We start from the raw sequence: 25,053 nt of genomic DNA, 5'->3' as shown, positions 1-25,053 counted from the left end.
TTGAGCATCAGCCTCAATTAAATTGGCCGATAGGCCTCTTTTAACATATATAACTAGGCCATTTTTCTTCTCTGGTGCTGATGCCACAAAATGTGTACCTAATTTCGAATTTATCAAGTACTTTTGATCTGAAGATTTAATATGCATTTCTTGCAAACAAATAACATCATTCTGAAATTGCTTCAAGTAGTGAAATATTTTCTTTCTTTTTTGTGGAGAATTTAAACCATTGACATTCCAGGATAAAAATTTATTTGCCATCTCTAGGCCCTCCAAGCTTTTAGAGCATCAGCTGAACCTCCTCCGGCCTAGCTCCTCCCACTGCTTGTGTTTTTTGGACTTCTTGGGTTAAATCTTGAGGCTGTTGTGTAAGTGTGTGTGCTGTTTGTAAGTGGCTCTTGTCAGTCGTTGTTCTCTTGGCATCTCTATCTTCTTTAGTGGCTCAAGGGTTGGTGGTGGACCCCCACTCAGCAATAAATCTTCTTCCAAGTTAGATCCTCCAGCTAAAGCTTGAGCATAGGTTTGTACTTGCCCTCCATCTTTCTCTTGTTGTATCATTTCCAATTGCTTTCTACCACCCCCTGGTGAGGGTGGCCGTCCAGTCTTTAAGACATTGGCATAAAAGTCTTTTGCCTTTCCAACTGTGTTTAAGCGATGTCTTTGCCCAACATATGTCACTATTATCCCAAATGGGACATCCCATCTGTACTGCACCTGCTGGTTTCTTAATTCATTCACCAAAAAACCAAACTGCTTTCTGTCTCTTAACATTTTAGGAGGAAGCTCCTTCAAAACCACCAGCTCCTGTCCATCCACTTGAATCTTATTTTTGTAAGAAGCTTGCAGGATATCATTTCTAATTCTCCTTGTTGTAAAATAAATCACCACGTCTCTTGGCAGCTGCCTTTGTTTTGCCAGCCAAGAATTAACCCTATAGATTTTGTCAGTTTGAATTGCCACATCTTCTGGCCTTTCTGAAATCATCTCTGCTAAAGCATTGGAACAAATGTCCTTTAAATTTTCGCCACTCTTTTCTTTCAAGCCTCTCAGTCTCAGGGCAAATTCCATTGATCTATATTGTAGCATGACCATTTCATCATCCACTTTCTCTGTTTTTATCATAACCTCTCCTAATTTAGTTGCTAGCTCCAGATTAGCTTCATCAACTTCCTGTACTCTCTCCTCAATCTTTAACATATGATTAGCCAATCCTGAAACTGCAAAAACAATGTCATCTCTTATTGCATCATGTTTTTCCTCCACCACATCTTTAATTTTCTTTAACTCCTCCGAGAATTCTTTCATCATTTCTGCCTGATTGTTCAGGGCACCCATTATAAATTCTTTAAGGTCTTGTGACTGTGTATCAGCTGGAAGTTGTTGCTTTTGAGTCACTACAGGGGAACCTCCTCCCCCTTTAGAAGTTGGTGGTTTTAATTGTTTAGCAGCCATTTTATTTTAAAATGAGTTATTCTTTTACAGCCACAAAGTCTTGTAAACAGTCTTGCAATATTTATTTCAAAGTTTTTCAAAATAGTCAATCCTCTCTCCAGTCTTTTCTCAGTCCCCAGCAATTTTCTCTTCAAGCGGAAGACTTTTAACAAGCAATTTCCCTTTAACTTTCACTTTCCATTCCGCCCATAACAAATGCTTCCTCTCCAGCCTCCTGCTCAAGAAAGTTCCATTTACAACAATGTATACACGGAGTTAAGCTCTGTTTCTTTTAAAATGCTTGCACTCTTGCTTCCGCTCTGTCTGCCTCTTTAGTAATCATTGAAACTCACTGTTTGCCGGCAGAATTGGATGCAACGTCTGGCTCTGGCTAGCAGAGACACCACCGATCCGGAGCGATGGGAGGGCTGAACTGGGGAGCTTTCACCCTCCGAGTCCCTGGGATTAATCCAGGGACTTTCGGGGAGTTCTACCCACCCCCTCCGACTCTCCTCCCCTTCTTTGCCTGAAGAAGTTTAGTGCTGTCAGGGCGGTTTTAACAGATTGGGTGGCTGGCGGTCAATGGAGACCGTCCTCGACGTCCGCAGAGCCACTGGAAGTCATGTTTCTGATTTTTTTCATGACTGTAATTAAGTTTCTGGAAACACTTTCAGGAATCTCAGAACAGGATATCTGTTCCCATACATGCTATTTTTTTTACAGGAAACTGTAAATCTAAATTATCCAGCAAATGCCCCAAGCATAAAGTGATGAAGTCTATTTTAATCTACTCATTTTTAATAAGGATATCAGATATCATTTCATTGATTAAAAAAAACCATACTGGTTTCCTTGGATGATAGGTGGTTACCCATTTGCTTTGAGAAACTTCATGGAAATCCTGGCTTGGATCTGCTTTCCAGGTCAGATTCTTACTGACTGGACAACACTAAGCACATTTGAGTTCTGTTATGTATATAGTTTTGGTGGGAGATTTAAACAACAATGGGTCACTTGTGATTGGTCAGCTGCCTGGCTGGCCGGGTATATAAGGCTGTTTGCCTGTAACTTTTGCTGAAGTCTCACTCTATATTAAACAGCTATTGTCACTATCTTGCTTCTGCCTCCTCAATCGCCCAACTCAACATTGGCGACGAGGATGGGATTGAGGCACTGAGAAGCAAGCTGAAAAGAGCTACCTACAGCGGATTCAGCCAGGCTGACGAGTCGTACACAACAGGACTACGATGTCTGCGTTCGTACCGCCAAAGCCTTTCGACCCAGCCAGAGAGAAGTGGGGGTTGTACATGATCCGATTCGAGTGTGCCCTGGAAGCCAGCGACATGCAGGGCCTCCCCGGAAACCGAAAGAGGGCCCTGTTCCTGAGCCACTGCGGGCTGGAGGTCTTCGACATGGTGGAGTCACTCTTGGAGCCGACACCGGTCCAGACCGTCTTGTGGGAAGTGCTACAAGCCATTCTCAAGGCACACTACGCCCCGGTCCCATCGAAGTTTGTGCAGTGCTATGAGCTCCGGCAATGGGTACAGCGTGAAGGAAAGCCGATCAGCGCGTACATGGTCTGTGCTGCGTAAGGCTGTGACGTACTGTGAATACCAGGATCTCTTTTTTTTTTATTAAAAATTTTTACAAAACAGAAAACATTTTTACAAATTTTCCCCCTCTCCCTCTACCCCCTCCCCCCTCCCCCCTCCCCCACCACCCCCCTTCCCCCCCGAACTTCCCAGAGCAAAATACAGGGTATAGCATTTATCAATCATAAGCTAAACTAAATCTGGAATCTGATACATATAATAATGGTCACATTGATTGGTGCAACTCTTTAGTATTTCAGACAACATTGTTTGAATAACCTATCTTTATTTGGAAGTTAAAGTCAGCAAGACCAGGTTCACCAGAGATGTACACAGAAATAAAAAGAATTCTATTCAAAACAGTCAGAAATGTCATGATTTTCAAAAGTACTCACATAGGAAAGCAAATTAAAATGTTACAAAGAATAAATACAATGCTTTAAACACTTTGAATATTCTTTCTTTTAAGTACAAATACAACATGAACAAAAAAAAATTTTTTACAAGAGTTTAGTATTGTTTGTCCAATTAAAAACTCAAACTTTCAACTTTAAACATAATCAGCTTGTAAAGAAAAGAGAAGCAGAATATGATGTAGGTTTGCAGTTGGTGAAGGTGGGAATATATTACTTTCAGTGTTCCAAATCTGATTCTAAAACTACTCACACAGAATTGTACCTCTTAGCTGTCATAAATCAGAGCAAATGAGTTTAATGAACAATTCTCCAGATGAGAAAATGCTTACATATTATAAAACAGGGATCAGATTTATTTCAAAAGCAAGCTGTAACTATATGTATATCATGGAACCAAAATGGTTTTCCAGATCTTCAGTAACTGCTACCTGGCCATAGCAGCATAAATTAAATTTTGGATTACCATTCCTACCAGAGGCTTGCTCTGTGCCACTTACCCCTTTGGCAGAATGTATGATTAATATCAGTTTTACAAGCAATTAAATTGGAAACAGTAAACAGCCTTTTTATTGGCTTTTTGTGAGATAAAAATAAACATCTGGAATTTTCCACTCTCCCTGTGACATATTAATAACATAACAGCCAAAAACAGAAAGATCTTGGAATTTATAGAAATCCCATTGCATTGATTAATGCAAATAAGAGGGAGGGAGGGAGGGAGGGAGAGAGATGATAGAAATATACAGCTCTATATTGACACGCCAATCATATTTTATATCAGCCAGTTGATTTAAATCTACTTAACAGTTGGTATTATTATTAGTATTATTAATAATAATACTGGACAAATATGCCATCCTTACTATCAATAGGGGAAATAATGAATCAAGATACCCTATTGAAATAACATCAAAGGTCTGGATAAAAGCAATCACTATAAGTGATAATAGTGATAAGTATCACTATTGGGGTGATCCGGGGTGATCCACCCCGGATCACCCCAATGATACTCTTGAAGTGATGTCCCGGTGCCTGGAGGCTGTGCGGATCTGGATGGGGAGAAACAGACTCAGGCTCAACCCATCCAAGACCAAGTGGCTGTGGTTTCTGACGTCCCAGTATAGTCAGTTGGTGCCATCACTGACTATTGGGGGCAAGTCGTTGGCCCCCATGGAGAGGGCTCGCAACTTGGGTGTCCTCCTGGACTCACAGCTGTCTTTAGAAGTGCATTTGATGGCTGTGGCCGGGAAGACTTTTTATCAGGTCTGCCTGATTCGCCAGTTGCGGCCCTTTCTGGATCGGGACTCGTTAAGTACGGTCACTCATGCCCTCGTCACTTCCCGCCTGGACTAGTGCAATGCTCTCTACATGGGGCTCCCCTTGAGGAGCACCCGGAGGCTCCAGCTGGTCCAGAATGTGGCCGCGCAGGTGATTATGGGAGCAACGTGGCGCTCCCATGTGACGCCCCTCCTGTGCAAGCTGCACTGGCTCCCAGTGGTCTTCCGGGTGTGCTTCAAGGTTTTGGTTACCATCTTTAGAGCGCTCCATGGCTTAGGACCAGGAGATGAGACCGCCTTCTGCCACCAATAGCCTCTCACAGACCAGTCATCAGACATGCCCTTCATCAATGCAGCTATATTGACAGGCTCTACTTATCAAGAAAAATACATGGAATGTTGCAAAGTACACCAGGCAGTTGAGGAAGAGAAAGGTTCATTGGAAAAATATCTGAAGGACAGTGAAGAAGATGCACTGATGCTAGTACACCATGAAGGCTTACTAAGTACTGGAGAAAACAAACTGATGTATCAGAAAAGCCAAATAAAGAATAGGGGGAAAAAAATATGGCAAGACCATTAATGGCTAAGAGCAGGCAAGTTGAAGAAAGAGACAGAGGGGCTAATTCTGGTTGCATAAGGCCAAACCTTATGAACACATGCATATGAAATCAGAGTTGAGAAGACAGCAACAGAAGTCAAATGCTGCCTCTGCAAAGAATCTGAAGAAACAGTGGACCATCTAGTTAGCATCTGTAAGATTCATAGACTGTCCACAAACAATGACATGTATCAACAATTGTGCATTGGGATATCTTCAAGAAATGCCATTTGCCTGCAAGGAAGAATAGGTAGGACCATAAAATAGATAAAGTAAAAGAATATGAAGAAGCTAAAGTGGTCTAGGACTTAAATTAAAACAAAAAATCACAATATACAAAAACCTGCATTGACAAAATCACCATTAGTCAATTGCAAGAAATAGCTTTATTTGGAATAGCATATAAGCTATGATGGTACATTTAATATCATCAAACAATATTTGCCTATATAGGAAGGACTTATAGAGGGATAGAAGTGCCAAATCCAGTCCAAACATCTGGCTGAATGTGTGACTAACCATGCTAGTAACAACAATTATTAGGAAGAATGAGGGCCAAGTCCAGCTAAAGAAGTGACAGCTGTCATTTATACATACTGCATAGCAGGGGTGTCAAACTTGCAGCCTGCAGGCCGGATGCCTCATATGCTGGCCCTGCCCCCGCCTGTTTAGCAAAGGGGGGAAACTCCCGATACGTCATATGATGCCACTGTGACGCCATGAGTTTGACACTCCTGCTGTATATAATATATACATTTTTGTGTATATAGCAATAACACTTAGATTTATATACCACTTCATAATGTATTGCAGCATTCTCTAAGCAGTTTACAGAGTCGGCATATCGTCGCCAACAATCTGGGTCCTCATTTTATCAACCTCAGAAGGATGGAAAGTTGAGTCAACTTTGAGCCAGTCAGGATCAAATTCTCAGCAGTGGGCAGAGTCAACCTGCAACACTGCATTCTAACGTTTGTGCCACCATGGCTTATTCTAATAACAACAATATAATTTATTAAATGTGTATGCCACCTGACTCTCAATAACTATAACTATAATTATTTCTTCTCTAACCTAATTCTTATTTGTTCTGATGAGATAAAGTGATTTGATTTCAAATTTTAGAAATGTGAGTGGGTGTATTCATTAATTTTTGAGATGCCTTCCTGCTGTAAAAAAAATATACTCCCCAAATCTGAAGAACTTTTATTCTTAGAGCAGTTCACATAAAACTTCAATTTAAAAAATAATAAAAGCAAACAGAATCTTATTAAAACCAATAAAATACCAGAGAGCAAATGATAACAAAAAGGATGTACAGGGGCAGCGAATGTAATACAGCTTCTATCTAGTCCTCTCCAAGGAACTGCAGCATAAAAGCATCATTTGATATTTGGGTAGAGAAAATTCCCATAACTTGACGCCAGATTTCATTAAACCTCTCCTCCGCCTGTCTTCAGAATTGTCATTATCCAATCTAAAAATATTGCCAGGGATCGGAATAGTGCTTGGCCAAGGGAATTAGCGAATATTAATTCCAATGAAATTTCAATTTCATAAGAATAACAGTGGAAAAAGTGTACACATCCAAAACCAAATTCACATGTAATTAAGGTTGGTAGGATTTGGATAAACTGATCATCTGGAAAGGCACGGCACCTTTTAAGTAGAAACGCCTATCTTTTAGTAGCATTTTCCTTTAAATTTATTACAAGCAATATACTAATTCTTGAGCTAGGGCAGAAGTCACCTGGTTCCTACAAAATTCTTCAAAATGGGATCCAAGCTCCAGCCTATGTCACATAGTTGCATTCACAGTGTCTCACAAAGAAAGACCTATTCATGCACATATCCTCTTGTTCTCACCTCTTTTTTCTCTCTTAAGATTGCTGGGAGGCTAAAAAGACTTTAACCTTGTCTTAACCCCCATTCAGCCACTCTTATCCAAGATAATTGCTTCTATAATGTTCTTCACAGCTGGGAAACAATATCTGTTCCTCAACTCTCAGCTCAACAGTGAGGAAAACAGGCAGATTTCTGGCATGCCACAAGGAAAGCAGCAGAAGGCTGTTCTGTGGGTCCCAGCTGGTTCATAAGTATGCTAGGTTGCAGGTGTGCAACTGAATGTATGTCAGATATAAAGTTCTGTAACTTTTGAACTTGGACAGTTATTTGAGATATTTATTTATTTATAGTCAGCTTCAGAAATAGCTGTTCTTCCATAATTGAAATGCAGTGGGTGAAATTTCTGTGACTGTGCCATGCCTGGGGTTTAGGGAACACCCTCATTTTTGTATTTGTCATTAAGGATTTGCGAGGAGCAGGATGAATAGAAAAGGTGAAGCAACAATTTCTCCCTGTTGAAAATCTTGGTGCTAATCAAGAAATGATGACATATCCAGTTTAGTTTCCCTGGAAAACCAGATTCGCCACATGCAACAGTGATGGGATTCATCCGGTTCTCTCCGGATTGCACAAACTGGTAGTGGCGACTGCGGGAGGCTCCACCCACCCGCCTGGATGTAATGCAGGACTACTGTGCATGCGCATGCTCGTGCGCTCACATTTGTGAACCGGTAGGGTAGCAAGTGCATCCCACCTCTGATGTGCAAAATATGTAAATCATAAACACTTGCAGCAGCTTTCCTTCCTCTTTTGTGAACAACCATTGTGTAGAAGTATTTAGTTATATACCTTTAAGTATCACATGTCTAAGGAAGATATTTCCTCTTTCATATGCAATAAGTGTATACATCACCAGAATATGATAGTGTGAGAACACTTCTGTTAACTGGACCATACTGGAGAGCAGAGTTTTCTGGTTAATACTATCACCTGGTTCACAACTGGCTTTTTATGAAGACGGAACAATATGCCTCTCAGTCTTCTTTGCTTTATCTAGCATCATGTTCACCTTCTGAAATGACCATTAAGTCATCACCAATAGCTTCTAACAAATAAAAAGCAGGATGGTGATGAAGCAGACCTGATTGCTTGCCTTTCATACCCTTGCCTTATTAAGTGATCACCATTTGAAAGACTCTCCCCATCCCTGCACTGTATAACTGATTAGAAATTATACTGACTTTGCTTTTCACATTAATTTAGATTTATGAGCGTGCCAACTTAAGGAATAGGACTCTCTCATCAAACTTGAGAAATATGAGTTCCATTGCTCTTCTCTCCCCCCCAAAAATAAGATGTTTTATTCATTGGCAAAATTCCCAGTTCAACAATATGATGGGAATAAATTATGTACATTTGCATGGCACTTTTGTAGGTTCCTAATTAAGAAATGGCACCATATCCTCGGCAGAAATGCATTTTATTTAGTGACTGATGGGACAAATTCATTAACCCCTATAATTCTTATATTTAGCAGGATGGATGGATTTATGATTGCTGTTAATTTTTCTCCGTTGTGCTAGAAAACCTTTCACCTTACAATATTGATTAAGAGCAGAGAGTGCATAAATCATGGTAGCATTACAGGTACAGCTGCCAGTATGACAATCTCAGCAGTGCATGATTAAGCTTTGGGCTGGTTTATTTTAGCATTGTGGAATAGTAGATTCAGTCCACATATGTTCAATCCTCAAATTCAAGGAAACAAAGAAAGTTGTTCTATTAAATATCCTGTTTGCTGGAACTTGTGGTTGAAGTGAGTGCAGATAGAATGTATGTGGCATAATACTAGAAGTGAACCTACTTCTGCGCCAACCTGCGCCTGGTGGCGCAGCAGACTAAACTGCTGCTGTTAAAGTAGCACTTAGTTGCCAGCTGCCTGCAATTACTGCGAATTCAATTCTCACCAGGCTCAAGGTTGACTCAGCCTTCCATCCTTTCAAGGTGGGTAAAATGAGGACCCGGTTTGTGAGGGTAATAAGCTGACTTTGTATAAAATAGAACACCGCTTTGGGGGGGGGGCAAAAAGCCTTACTAAGCAGGTATATACAAAAGTATGAAGGCTATTGCTTAATGCATTGTAAGCCGTCCTGAGTTTAACAGGTGTTAAAATACTGGAAGAGTTGGGTAAGTATGAAGGGGTAGCAGGTTTCAAATTAAACAAATCCAAAACTAAATTGTTGACCAAAAAACATGACTGAGGACCAAAAGAAAGCACTGGAAGAATCAATGGAGCTTCAAATAGTTAAGAAGTTAAAGTATCTGGGTGTATGGTGCTCGGCCCTTAAGGAAGATAATTAAATGCCCCTGATCAGGAATATCAAACAGGACTTAGAAAAATGGGAGAAACTTCAGATATCATTCCTAGGCAGGATTGCAGCAACAAAGATGAGTGTACTACCCAAGTTGCTGTACCTATTTCAAACTGTCCCAGCCAAATTAGATAAAAAATTTTTCTCGGAACTTAATACTATCATTAGAAAATTTATTGGGGGGAGGGGGGGAAGAAACCAAGGATTAGAAACCTGCAAGACAAAAAGGATAGGGATGGTTTCGGACTCCCTATATAGGAGACTTACTACAAAGCAGCAAATTTAGTATGGTTGAAGGAGTGGGCAATCTTGAGAAATAAAAGACTCCTGACCTTGGAAGGGCACGACCTTCAGAAGGGCTGGCACGCTTACCTTTGAAATACTGGGAAAAGAACTAGAACATACTTCCATAGACACAAAATAAGAGATACACTAATGCTGACATGGGGTGAAATAAGACGAAAACAATACACAAAAGTTCCGAGATGGCTTTCCACGATGGAGGCAATAATATATCCAAAAGTGTTGGAAATGGGAAAAACGGTTAAATATAAAGAGATATTAGATGGGGGAGGGAACCTTAAAACAATTGAAGAACTGAAAGAACATGGTATTCCTAAAGATTGGTGGCCATATGGACAAATAAAATACCGTTATAAAAAGGTCAAGGAGGAATTTGGAATAGAGACAGGCACTAACGGATTCAATCAGTGGATGGGCATTGATAATAAAATACTAGACAAATTATACAATTACCTGCTGGATTACGACATGGTAGAGGAGGTGGTCAAGGACCCAATGATAGCATGGGCCAAAAACATCGGACAAAACATAAATTTAAATGAATGGGATTCAATTTGGAACAGCAACCTCAAAATGACTAGGGTGGTAACCTATAAGGAAAATCAATATAAAATGTTCTGTAGGTGGCATTTAGCACCAGCTAGGATCGCCAAAATTTATCCTAATACGAGTCCGAACTGCTGGAAATGCGGCCATCATCAAGGCACTTATTACCACTGCTGGTGGACCTGTACCCAAGCAAAAAAATTCTGGAGGATGATTTGGAAATGGATTACAGAAATAATAGGAGACAATATTAATTTTGAGCCAAAAATCTTTCTCTTGGGAATCCTGAAAATAGAATATGCAAAAAAGAAGAGGTACTTAATTACACACATAATGACAGCTGCAAGAATTTCTTTCGTTCAGTGTTGGAAAGAGAAAAAATTACCACCCGAAGAACATGTAATCAGGAAAATATTGGAGTGCACTGAAATGAATAAATTAACACTAGAAATTAACGATAGAGAGAACACGGAATATTATAGCGTGTGGGATATGTGGTATGAGTGGATAGAGAAAAGAAACAAAAAGTGAAGCTCGAGGAGTATAAAGTTTAATTTAATAATCAATTAACAATGATTATATAGAATTGAGTATTCACACTCAACTGCAATTGAGTAAGGATGTAAGAATATGTAAACAATAAGTAAATAACATGTATATATGATCATAAAGAATTGTGTATGATTATATGTAATATCTTTCAAACCAAATATAATGCAAGGAAGCAATACCATGTAAATAATAATAAGTAAATAACATGTATATATGTATTAACACCACGGAACCGGAAATGTTTGAACTGTATTATCATATTTCACAATAAAAAACTTTAAAAAAAAAAGAATATATGTGGCATAACCTACTTCTGCACCAACCTGCGCCTGGTGGCGCAGCAGACTAAACTGCTGTTGTTAAAGTAGCACTTAGCTGCCAGCTGCCTGCAATTACTGCAAATTCAATTCTCACCAGGCTCAAGGTTGACTCAGCCTTCCATCCTTCGAGGTAGGTAAAATGAGGACCCGGTTTGTGAGGGCAATAAGCTGACTTTGTATAAAATAGAACACCGCTTGTATATACTAAGCAGGTATATACAAAAGTATGAAGGCTATTGCTTAATGCATTGTAAGCCGCCCTGAGTCTCCGGAGAAGGGCGGCATATAAATCGAACTAATAAAATAAATAAAATAATAAATAAATACTCTCTAATATCTTTATTGCTAAAGTCTAACCTGAATATATCAACAGTCACATTACTGATGATATTACTGTATTGCAACAACATATAATCCTGACGGCAAACTATGGCAGGTGTGCCAGAGGTGGCACGCAGGGACCTCTCTGTGGGCATACAAGCTGTTGCCCCAGTTCAGGTCCGCCACGCATGCGCACGTCCCTCCTGACTGCCATCTGGTCTTCAGGTCTCTGCCATGCATGCATGGGAGCAAGGTGCATGGGGTGTGTGCATGTGCAGGGGGTGGGGCATGTGCAGGGGGTGTGCATACATGTGGGGGGCATGTGCACGTGGGGCCCAACACGGGCATTGCATTTTGGGGGTTTGGGTGTGTGCAGACACGCATTCGCCCGTGCATGCACTCACTTTGGGCACTCAAAAAAGGTTAGCCATCATTGACATATAACAATAACAAAATAGCTGTCAATTTTTCAACTATGTATTCCTGATGTGAGTTGTGTCTCTGGACTGGGTTTCTATTCATAATCCAAACCCACAATATCTGTGAAGCATATCAACCAGAAATTCTGTGAACTGTAGCCCATTAAAATTAATCAAGTTCTTGCTTTTCTTGGATCAGAAGGAATCAGATCCCCTTCAGATTCCTTTTGTTTGTTTGTATGTATGTTTGTTTGTTTTAAATTTCACCACTTGCAAACCTTTTTCTTTTTCTTTTCTTTTAAAGTCTCTACTACTTTATGATACTATTTGCAGTTGATCTAATTTCTCTTATACTGCTTTAATAAGGCAGAGTCCCAGATCATATGGAGAGTCATAATGGATTTTCCCTTCTGACATTTAGAAAGGGCAAAGGTTAATAAACCATGCTGACTCTTTCTCTTTATTTTTTTCAGATAATATTGCTCAGTATTAGAGTAGTAAAAATTTAAAAATATAATAATAACTAATATGAAACTGCAAAAAAATACAGAAATAGAAAAAGGAAAAAGTGCAGAAAAGAATAAAGAATAATATACAAAGAAGAAAAAATAAATTAATAACAAAAAATAAATATAAAGAAATAACTTTCCCCTTTATCTCAACAAGTATAATTTTTAAAGAAAACTTGTCACTTTCTCTTAATACAAAAAACAACCTTTCCATGTCCTCTTTGATCTACATACAAATCCTTAAAACAATGTGATGCAGTCCCGGTTAGCAAAATTCCATAAATAACATCTATTTTAAACTTGACCAAATGAACCAACTTTATTTTTCCTCTCTTTTTAACAATGTGGAGCTTTAATTCCGTGAAATAATATCCTAGAACTTGATTTCTTTTCTTTTTTCTCCGATCCTTCTCACCAAGTCTTTCAAAACTTTAATCAATCTCTTTTGTAAATCCAGTATAGAAGTTTTTCTAAGTCACTCTTCTGCTTTGTATTTGTATGTTCTTTTCATTATTAAGATTTATTAATTATTAAATATAATTATTTAATTATTAATTATTAAGACATCATCTAGTTTCATTCAAAATTTCATTTTAGTTCCCTCTAGTTGTCCAACCTTTAAAATCCCATTCTACCATGTTATTTTCTTTCTTTTCTTTCTTTTTTTTCCAGAATTCAAAATATAACCCATTTCCCCCTCGGAAGGACTCAATCCATTAATTTGAAAAACTCATTTCAAATCAGTTTAGACCCTTATTCTATTTATAACTATCCAAAATCACACCCCAGTCAATCTTTTGCCACGTATTTCCCCAAATTGTCTAAGGATTGACAATTTGGGGGAATAAATGGCAAAAGGGCAACTAGAGTGTGTTTTTGTTGCATCTAAAATTTCTTCTGTTAAGGATTGTACAAAACTCATTCACTAAATGCCATCAAACTTGCTGTTCTAAAGGTTTTTAATATTTAAAAAGCAGAAACAGTAATTAAAATTATTAATAAATGAAGCTCAGCTGACCTTTATGTCCATATAGGCTACGTTATGGATGTAGACAGAATCCCTCAATTCCCAGTTGCTTTATTTACCAGCTGACCACACAAACCTCAGTTCATGAAGTTTTCTTGTGAAGAACACATATCTGCAATACTTGTGAACAACCTGAAATCTCTCTTTTTCTGGAGAGATGTTTTCCCTATCGCATTGGAGCTGCAACTGTTAATTTGTCCTCTTCTTTGGGGCTTAACTTCTACTTTCTCTACTGTACATTTGAACAACTAGAAAAGTGGTTGATTGAATTTGCATATTCCAAACTATGCAATTTCTTACCAAAATGGCTGTTTGACATTTCTCTCTATTTAGATTCATTAGCAATTTCAAACGAGACAATATGCTAGAATTTTCTAGATATTTATAGCATTTGTGAAAAGGTAGTCATAAACCTGTTGAAATATGAAAATGGAAATAGAATTTTCAAAATTGTGGGTAGCTACATTTGCTAAAAATTCTGGGAATCAAAATCCACATTTCATGTTGCCCAGGTTGGAAATGTTGCTTGGAAAATTCTTTTACTAAGAGGAAAACAGGAAAAGAAAATGGTTCTGCCCAGCATTACTCCAGTGATAGTTTTTCTAATTGAACCTTAAATTTTAGTTTGACTCTTCAATTCTGCAATTTCCAGTAATGAAAATATTTTCTCTCTCAAAAAAGCAGAGGAATTTCCAAATGGAAAGAAGAACCCCAATGTAAATCTACATGACAAACCAACTAAGCCAAAGATGAAAACACATCTTTTGTGTTTATGAATGCAAACTGTCATGGCAACCGATTGGTATTGCCCCACCCCCCCCACCCCAGAGAATTTTCTAAATCAAAGGTAAGCAAATAATTCATTATTCAAGTCAAGCTCTCTGGCAGCTAAACCTCAGTAAACTATCAAAATGTTTATTAAGGATTTTATTACGAAGAAAAGGTCAAATACATAATTTGAACTGATTTTCTGTTCACAAATTCTACCTGAATTGTAGGTAGAAATGGAGAAGAAATGGTAAAAACAAATCAGCAAGAAAATAAATATTTCTCTCTATATTGATTGCAACATCTACTGTTTGCTAATAAATATGAAGAATGGCATAGGAAGTATGATTTTGCTACCATTCTAAGTCAATCTTTTATAGAGAGTACAGTGTAGCTAATGAAACGCAAGTCAAGTTACAAATGAGGTGAAGGATCCATGAATAATTTAATTTAAAATAAATACAGCAGGTCCAGTTTGAAATGGGGCTATGATTCTGGAAGGCTGTCTGGATACTTGCTTTCACAAAGCTATGTTTTCTTGCAAGGGACAGATTTATACAACTGTGCCTGTGAGGAAGTGATTGGCATATACTTTATCTTCTGGTTGCAACAGTGGTTCTTAACAGTAGCTGTATATTGAGAAAAAGAATTAGCTTCTCTAATGCTTGCATCCAAATTGTTGCCCATAAAGAATTCCATTGATGAAGGGGGGGGGTAGTGGAACATTCTAGCAAGAAGGTACAAGCAGGAATTGGTTCTTTTTAGTGTTTAGAAATGTAAGATCAGAGATGGTATACTTAGTAAAACTCCAAACTACGGAGGCTATGAAAACTCTCGGAAATGAGGTTTTCTTCCTTGGGCTCATTTCTGAATTAGGAAAAATATACATGCAAGTATGTTTCTTAGATGTCACTTTGGGATAGATAGTGTGACTCCCTATCAGCCTCTTTGTCTCCCAGCAAGCTCAAAAAAACTTTGGGGGAAATCACTACACCTCCCTTGATAAAAGCGTACAAAAAGCTTACAACTGCTGTGGCAGGACTTCACAGGGCTGTATATGTATTTAGTTACATATAATCCTTCCCCTAATCTGGGCTACCAAGGACTGTCTTGAAAAGTTACTCCATTCAATTATTATCTTGTGAATCAGTTCAACATATTTTATTTCTAAATCACATCATGTTGGTCAAATTCTTATTTCTTTTTTTCTGAAGGCAACCTACTAACAGGTGTAATCTTTGGATTAGAGCCAGGACCCTTAATTTTAGATGACAGAAGACTACAAGTTTGAACTACATTCTGTCTTTTGCACTTCCAAAGCAATTTATAGACTTCTTAGGTGGAAAAGAGAAGCTAATTCCAGGGGCAACTATAAAGAGATAATAAGTAACCAATTCCCACTGTTCAACAAATCCACATGCTATTCTTGAAGCTGCCTACTAGCTAGTTAATTGGCCATGAAGTGCAGCTGTGCCTATGGTTTCTATTTGCAAGAAGATGTTCCCCCAATAGAATTTTAGCCTAAGTTTTCAAGGTAAACACTATGCACTGCAATCTAGAGAAAGCTAATCATGTTACACACATACACACAATACGCACACACAAATAAATTATTAAAGTTCTTTAAAAGGGAATATAAAAATAGAATATAATACAAAATAATATATATTAAGAAAAAGAAAAGAAATGGAAATGGAAGAGAAAGCTAAAAGTTCAAGAAAGGAAAAAAGTAGCTTTCAATTTTTTTTATAGCAGAGATAAGTACTATTATACATTTACATCTCGTTCTATATAGCCCTATATTTTTCTATAATCTATTCTTTCTTAACATCAGAATCATAAGTCATAAACTGATGTTTTTTACTGTTTCATGCAAAAAAATCTATGTTTCCAGTCATCAGTAAAGATAGATATCGTCCTTAATAAAGTCATTTAGCCATCACAAAAAATTCTGTCATATTCATATTCTTATTCTTATTCTTATTCTTATTATTACAGTATACACAGCAAATGAGATGACCATGCTGGATTTCGTATCCCAAATCACTAGTCGAACACTTCCCAAGCGTTTAGGACTGTGTGATGTATCGGCGGATTATGCGAGCAGATCCCAGTAAGGTGGCCTTCTGCAGCTGACCAATGGTGATCTTGTCAGCGCCAATTGTTTTTAAGTGCTTGCCTAGGTCTTTAGGCACAGCACCCAGTGTGCCGAGTACTACTGGAACCACCTGTACTGGTTTATGCCAGAGTCTCTGCAGTTCGATTCTCAAGTCCTGATATCTGGTGACTTTTTCAAGTTGTTTCTTGTCGATTCTGCTGTCACCAGGTATGGCAATGTTGATGATCCACACTTTCTTCTTCTCCACAATCGTGATATCCAGGGTATTGTGTTCCAAAACTTTGTCAGTCTGTATTCGGAAGTCCCACAGTAGTTTTACATGCTCATTTTCGACCACTTTTTCAGGCTTATGATCCGACCCACCCATCATCATCATCATTATTATTATTATAAGAGCCTTGGTAGTACAAGGGTTTAAGGCACCCTGTTATTAAGCTGCTTAAGACCAGCTGCCTGCAATTACTGCAGGGTTCGAATCTCGCCAAGGCTCAAGGTTGACTCAGCCTTCCATCCTTTCTAAGGTAGGTGAAATGAGGACCCAGTTTGTGGGGGCAATAAGCTGACTTTGTATAAATATACAAAAGGATGAAGGCTATTGCTTAACGCATTGTAAGCCGCCCTGAGTCTTCGGAGAAGGGCGGCATATAAATCAAATTAAAATAAAATAAAATAAAATAAAATAAAATTATTATTATTATTATTATTATTATTATTATTATTATTATTATTATTATTATTATTATTATTATTATTATTATTATTATTATTATTGTAAAAGATACGACTTTCCTGTATCCAAAAAGTCATGGGAATATAAAGTGGAAAAAGTTATAGAAAATGAGAAGGTGAAGATCTTGTGGGACTTTTGAATACGGACAGATCGTCACTTGGAACACAGCACGCCAGATATCACAGTTGTCGAAAACCGAAACATACAATTTATTGACATCGCGGGTACCAGGAGATGCCAGAGTCGAAGAAAAAGAACTGGAAAAAATCATGAAATATTGTGACCCAGCCATTGAAACTACACAGCTATGGATGAAATATGTAACAGTGATACCCATTGTCATCAGGGCACTTGGTACCATGTCCAAGAATTTTATAACATATATCAGCAAATTGCAGCTTCCTGCAATAGCACCAGCAGAACTGCAAAAAACTGTGCTACTTGGAACATCGTATATCTTAAGAAGGTACTTGGTTGATACCTAGGACGCTGGCAGCAACCCCTATCAAGCATTAGCACCAGTCAATGGTATTTGTGATGCATTTTTGAATGTTCAGTTGACTGAGTTTCACATTTAATGAATAAAGATAATAATAATAACAACAACAACAACAACAACAACAACAACAACAACAACAACAACCCCTCTGAGGAGCTCTACCTTGTTGTGGTGGAGGGGCTTGCATGCTCTAGTGATCCTAAGGGCTATGCTGAACAGATGCAACCATTTCAGACAGACCTTAGGTGACGGGCCAGACAAAATTTGCTCCACAACCCATTCAAACATGGTGAATATGAAAAAAATGAAATTTATGTCGTCTGAACTGTCGCCTAGATTAACAAGGGTTCCGTTGGATGCTATGGCTCCTGGGCATTCTATGCAAAATGAGTTACAGGGCTCAGCTCCCCCTGCTAGGCAACCAGGGCATGGAGCTGACAAGCTACTGGAAGAAAAACCCAAAAAGCAAAAAATCTGGACTAGGGGAGAAAACACTATTATGGAAGCTTACTATCAATCTGAGCCAGCAAAACGTGGATTTCAAAAATGAATGTATCAGATTTGGAAGATGAACCATACAGACTGTGACACCAGTGAACAAAGGTTAATGGACCAATGACGTGTAATCCTAAACCTCAAATTTTTCACTACAGAAGAATTAATAGCAATAGAAGAGAAAGCAATTAATGGTCTGAATACATCAAGAAAGAAGAGTAACATCAAGAATGATTTGCAGACTCAAAAGCAAATTGAGGAAGAAAGGGAGGAAGAGGATACTGAAATGGATGAAGATAAAGAACAAGGAAGCACTAAAGAACAAACACCAACAGATAGTGCTCAATTAGCTGGAAAAATAAAGCATCAAATGGAAGATGATGAAAGAACACGTTTGCCAAAGCTGAACCAAGTGAACCGGAAAGAATTGAGAAATGTACTAAAAAAGGTCAATGAGGCTGTGCAAACTATTCGAACCACTACACTAGTCAAAACAAACCAACTGATGTATGCATCAGCCGTCATAACCACCAAAGAACTGGGGTTGAAAATACAAAAGAACCAAAGAGGCAAGAAGGGGAAGCCTAAGTGGAAAATTCGGTTAGAATTGAAGATCAAAAAAGTATGTGGAGATTTGAGCAACTTGAAGAACCTAAGGCAAGGTCAGCTAAAGAACAAGCAGGTCAAAAGCAGCCTGGAAGCAAGATACGATCTGAGGAATAAGGAGATTGTGGTAATAATGGAAGAGCTGAAGCAGAGGGTTGTTGACATCGCTGAAAAGATTAAAACTCACAGTTCAGAGCAAATCAGCACCAGTTTTATAAGAGCTTAGAAAATGGAGACGGAGTAACAACAAATGAAAAGCCTGATAAAGAGAAAGCTCTGAAATTCTGGAAGAATTTGTGGGAAAACAACAAGAAGCACAACAGAAATGCAAAATGGATCAAACAGGTTGAGGACTCTATTAAAGTGCATAAAATGGAAGATGTGAAAATAACAAAAGCAATGGTGCAAAGACAGTCAAGAAAAGTGAAGAACTGGAGTGCACCTGGACCAGATGAGCTGCATGGCTTCTGGTTAAAGGCACTTACAAGTGTGCACAAAAGATTGGCAACCCAGATGAACCAGATCCTAAAAACACCTGAAAATGATGAATGGATGACAACTGGAAGGACATTTTTGATCCAAAAAGATAAAGAAAAAGGAAAGGACCCTGGAAACTATAGGCCAATCACCTGTTTGCCAACAACATACAAGCTTCTTACTGGTATCATTGCAAACCAAATTTATGGATACCTGGAAAGAAATAACTTGCTTCTTGTAGAACAGAAAGGCTGCTGCAAAAACTCAAGAGGAACAAAGGATCAATTGCTGATTGACAAGCTAATCCTAAAGAACTCAAAGAAAAGTTGAAGCAACCTGTTTATGGCTTGGATAGACTATAAGAAAGCATTTGATTCAGTTCCCCATAGCTGGATCAAGAAATGCCTGGAAATCTTAGGCATCAGCAGCAACATACAAAAATTCATGAAATCTTCAATGAACCTCTGGAAAACGAAACTTATGGCTAATGAAGAAGAACTGGGTGAAGTTGAAATTAAACGAGGCATTTTCCAGGGCGATTTCCTTTTACCCCTACTTTTTATACTCTCAATGCTACCACTGACAATCATTTTGAAGAAGATGAACTGTGGATATGAACTTGCAAAGAAAGGACTGAAAATCTCGCACTTGATGTACATGGATGTTTTGAAGCTGTTTGGTAAAACAAAAGCTGAACTGAATTTATTAATTGAAAACAAAAGAATTCAGCCAAGACATCGGTATGCAGTTTGGAATTGACAAATGTGCAACAATAGCAACCAAAGCAGGCAAGATCATAGAAGAGGATGGAATAGAACTAGAGAATGAAGAAATGATAAAGGCAGTAAAATCAGAAGAAGGCTACAAGTACTTAGGGATTTTAGAAGCCTCTGACTTAATGCATAATAAAGTTAAGGAATCAACTTCAGCCAAGTACAATCGGCGAATTCGTAAGATATTAATGTCCAAATTGAGTGGAGGAAACATCATAAAAGCCATAAATACCTGGGCTATACCTGTGATTGGATACTCTGCAGGAATAATTGACTGGACCCAGATGGAGTTAGATAATTTGGACAGAAAAACAAGGAAGCTTATGACAATGAATTATCCCTTGCACCCTAAAAGTGATGTTGACTGATTATATTTACCAAGAACAGAGGGTGGTCGAGTCGAGGACTCCTACAAGTAAAGCAGACTGTGAAAGAAGAAAAACACAGCTTGAAAGATTACATCCAGAAAAATGAAGAACCAATGATTAAGGAAGTAAATAAAGGAGGCTTTTTAAAGACAACTAAAACAAAAGCAGAATATAAGAAAGAAGTAATTGAGCAGCCAGCTGAAAATTGGAAAAGCAAAGCTCTGCATGGCCAATACTTGAAAAGTATTGAAGGCAAAGCTGACCAGAAACTAACTTGGAACTGGTTAAGATCAGGAGTACTGAAAAAAGAAACAGAAAGCTTTATTTTGGCAGCTCAAGAAAAAGCCCTAGCCACAAACTGCATGAAGGCAAAAATTCAACATGTTACCACCAACAGCAAATGCCACCTCTGCAATGAGAAAGATGAGACAGTCGACAACCTGATCAGTGGATGCAGCAAAATTTCACAAACTGACTACCTACAACGCCATGACCGTGTTGCTAAGATCATTCACTGGAAATTGTGCCAGAAGTTTGGATTTGAGTACAGCAAAAACCACTGGGAACATCAGGTTGAGAAAGTTTTGGAGAATGAGAAACTCAAGATCTTGTGGGACTTTAGGATTCAGACTGACAGGCACTTGGTCCACAACACACCTGACATAACAATAGTTGAAAAGAAAAAAGTATGGTTCATTGACATTGCAATATCTGGTGATGCACGGATTGAAGATAAGCAGCAAGAAAAAATCACAAAGTACCGGGATTGCAAATTGAAGTTGAGCGACTGTGGAAAAAGAAATCATGTGTTATTATAGTGATGCTCAGACATTTGACTTCCTTTTTTTTCTTGAAACTTGTTTAATTAATTAATTCTGCTTGATCTTCTATTTTTACAATTTTTGTTAACACTTTCATTTTTTGCTCATTAGTCTTAAAGCCTGCTAATGTACCAAATGTTTTTAATTTGTCTGCTAATATTTCAAATCCTCTTAAAGGATCTTTCAGGATCAATACTAAGTCATCAGCAAAAGCCCTAAACTAACTAAATTCCTTCCTTCCTTCCTTCCTTCCTTCCTTCCTTCCTTCCTTCCTTCCTTCCTTCCTTCCTTCCTTCCTATCTTTACTGCCACTGCTAAATTCTTGCAAAATTGTTTTCAATCTATTAGCTAGGAGAATTGAACAACTTGTAATCATTATTCAATAATCCTGTTGGCCTATAATTTCTTGTTAAAGTCAAATCTTGTTCCTTTTTGGGTATTAATGCTATATTTGGCCTCTTTCCCACTTTTGGGCATCTTCCTCCCTGTAGTATAGAGTTCAGCATGTTCTGTAAAATTTGTAAAAGTTTATTCTCAAAACATTTATAATCCATCTGCTCTGGCACCTTTCCTGGCTTAATGTTTTTAATAGTTTCAGAATCTTCCCTTATTGTTATTGGTCCATTCATAATTTGTCCCTGTTTCTCTGTAATGCTTAGTAAAAATTTTTCTTTAGATATTCATCTATTTTCTTTAGAAAGATGTTGTTTCTTTTGTACAAATTGGAATAATACTGATTAAATGCTTTTTGTATGGCTGCATTGTCCATTAATACAGCATTTCCCTTTTCTAATTTCAACATTATTATTTTTTTCTTTTTCCTTTTATACTTTATATGATAGCTACTTCCCTGGTTAATTTGTAAACTGAAAGTCTTTTTGTTTTGCTTCAGATGATTCATTTTTAGTTTTGTCTTTATTTGTCTTCTCAACTATAAAGAAATTGGCTGTCTGCACTTACTACTAATAAATCCAGTCCTTTTGTAGGGATTGAGCTTTTCAGCAGTAAGTGAAGTCCAACCAGTTTCAGTAAAGTCTCTCTTTAGCTTTTTACTAAAACAGCAGTTATCCCTGAATAAACCTGGTGGGCCCGTGGGGGAGGACCTTCTCTGTGGCTGCCCCAGCTCTCTGGAACCAATTACCTCCTGAAGTCCGGACCATCCCCACCCTATTGACCTTCCGGAAAGCGGTGAAGACCTGGCTCTTCCGGCAGGCCTGGGGCCATTGATCTCGTTATAGTGATCTTGCGAGACCTAGCTACAAATCGGAGTGTATGTGTTTTAACGTTTTAATGTCTTCTTTTAACTTTTGTATGGGATATTGTTGCATTGTTTTATTCTCTGTTGTAAGCCACCCAGAGTTCCTTGGGAGTTGGGCGGCATAGAAATGTGACAAAATAAATAAATAAATAAAATAAGTCTTATGAACATTTACCATAATTTTCTGTTGAAAACTTTCTTTTCTTTCCATATGTCCTATAGCCATGATGGCGTACCTATGGCACGTGTGCCATAGATGGCATGCAATGCCCACTCTGTGGGCATACGAGCCATCCAGTGGTGGGTGGCGCCCAGTTTGGACTGGTTCGCAAGAACTGGTAGTAAAACCGGCGGGAGGCCCTGCCCACCATCCCAAATGTCATCATTGGATATCTGCGCATGATCGCGATCTCGTTGCAAACCGGTAGTAAAGGTAAGTAGAACCCACCCCTGGAGCCATCGCCCCAGTTCAGCTTTGCTGTGCATGCGCACATGCTTCCCACCAGCCAGCTCTGCAGGGAGGGGTGTGAGTGCATGGGGGGATGGGATGCATGTGGGGAATCAATGTGCATGCACAGGGCTGGGGCGCATATGGGGTGCATGCATGTGCAAGAGTGGGGTGCATGCAGGGCATGCTTGCATGAATGGAGGCAGCACACATGCAGAGGTACCAAGGAGCCTTGGTAGCGCAGCAGACTAAAGCACTGTTATTAACATCAGCTGTCTGCAATTACTGTAAGTTCGAACCTCACCAGGCTCAAGGTTGACTCAGCCTTCCATCCTTTCTAAGGTAAATAAATTGAGGACCCAGTTTGTGGGGGCAATAAGCTGACTTTGTATAAATATACAAAAGTATGAAGGCTATTGCTTAACGCATTGTAAGCCGCCCTGAGTCTCTGGAGAAGGGCGGCATATAAATCAAATAAAAAAAAAAAAGAGGTGCACTTGTACAGAGGGCAGGACGCATGCTCGTGCATGCATGTGTGGGGCCAGGGCTCATGCACGGGAGCCACACACACATTGTATTTTGGGGGTTCGGATGCACACACACGCTTTGGACACTCAGTCCAGAAAACATTAGCCATCAATGTCCTATAGCTTGAAATGGCAAGGATAACTTTTCTTTTAAAGGAGAATATTTGTAGCTCAGGGTTGAAATGAGGGCTCCTTGGTGCTCTTTGAACTTGATTGTTTTCTTGCAGACGTTTCATTATCCAAATTAGGTAACATCATCAGTGCATGGCTAAAGGTCTATGGAGATCCTCAGTCATCCATGAAAACAAAGACCAGTAGCCTTTGAAAGAAGCACCTTTGGGACATCAATGCACTGATGGTGTTACCTAGTTGGGTAATGAAATATCTGCAAGAAAACAACCAAGCTTAGAGAGCACCAAGGACTCCTCATAAGTTTTTTTAGAGCCATGATTTAGTAATCTGCTAACCACAGATCAAATTCCTTTGAGTTTTTAAAGCTCCATTATATGAAATAATGAGCAATTGTGTTGTGATGACTAGAATAAGGAGGTACAATACAGGATTTAATCTGGGTTGGTAACCAGGACCAGAGGTTTAGTCTTTCAAGCTCTTGGACTCGTGCTGGAACCCATCCTCAAGAAACCTCTCATAGCAGAGTCTGTTGCCTTCATTCGTGAGGTAGAATACATTTGGAGATGTAATCATTTTAAATGTTTCCTAAAGGTTTCTGCATGTGTTGCATTGGTCTATGTCAGGGGTTGACAACCTTAAACACCCAAAGAGCCACAAAGACCCTAACTGGAAGCCCCCCGTTCAATTCTGGAGCCAATCGGAAGTGCAGTTCCCCACCAGCATAGAGTCTCCTCCTAGTGCGGCGTCCTTTTCCCTCTACCTATCTAACTGAAAGCCCTATCAATTGTGGAGCTGACTGTCAACAGGGAACAGCAGCAGAGGGATGAAAGAGCCACATGCGGCTCCAGAGCCGCAGGTTGCTGATCCCTGGTCTATGTCCTCTAGTTTCTAAAAAAGTAAAAACCACTAATTGTCTAGACTGGAATGTCTCTGTATTGCCAAACCTTTCTTTCTACTTTATTTTCTCTCCACATGTCAATGGTATATTCTTGAAAAATTGTTGGGTACCCAAAGAACAAGGGGTAAAACCTACCTGAATTGTATATTGCTGAAATAACAATAAACAGAAAATGAGACCAGCTGACTATGCAAGTTTTTCTTAACATGAAAGAAAATATGTGAAATGTTACCAAGATGGTACCTTTATTTATATTGGGACAATGCTTAAGAAATAACCACTGAAACAGTAAAATACATTTATCTTTTCCCAAAGTTCAGACTCAACATAAGTGATCATGCCATTGTTATACCAATAACTCAGCTCCTTCCTTCCCTTCCCTTTAAAATTGTATTTTAAACTCATGATGCATTTGAAAATGTAGGAAAGAAAAAACTTATGTAACAAGTTGTTTTTTTATGAAGATAAATGTCCATTTTAAGAAATGTTTTTCCTTAAAAAAAATTTAAAAACTTACCTCTCTAATTTGTATATCAGTTTGAGTCCCTCTCCTCTAATGGAGTACCGAAATAGCTGAGTTGTAGAATGTTTAATTGTAATATT

This window comes from Pituophis catenifer, unplaced genomic scaffold, assembly GCF_029215685.1.
Source record: "Pituophis catenifer annectens isolate HBS135680 unplaced genomic scaffold, rPitCat1.0.hap2 SCAF_3, whole genome shotgun sequence".
Taxonomy (NCBI): Eukaryota; Metazoa; Chordata; class Lepidosauria; order Squamata; family Colubridae; genus Pituophis; species Pituophis catenifer.
Note: the sequence above shows the minus strand (reverse complement) of the source record.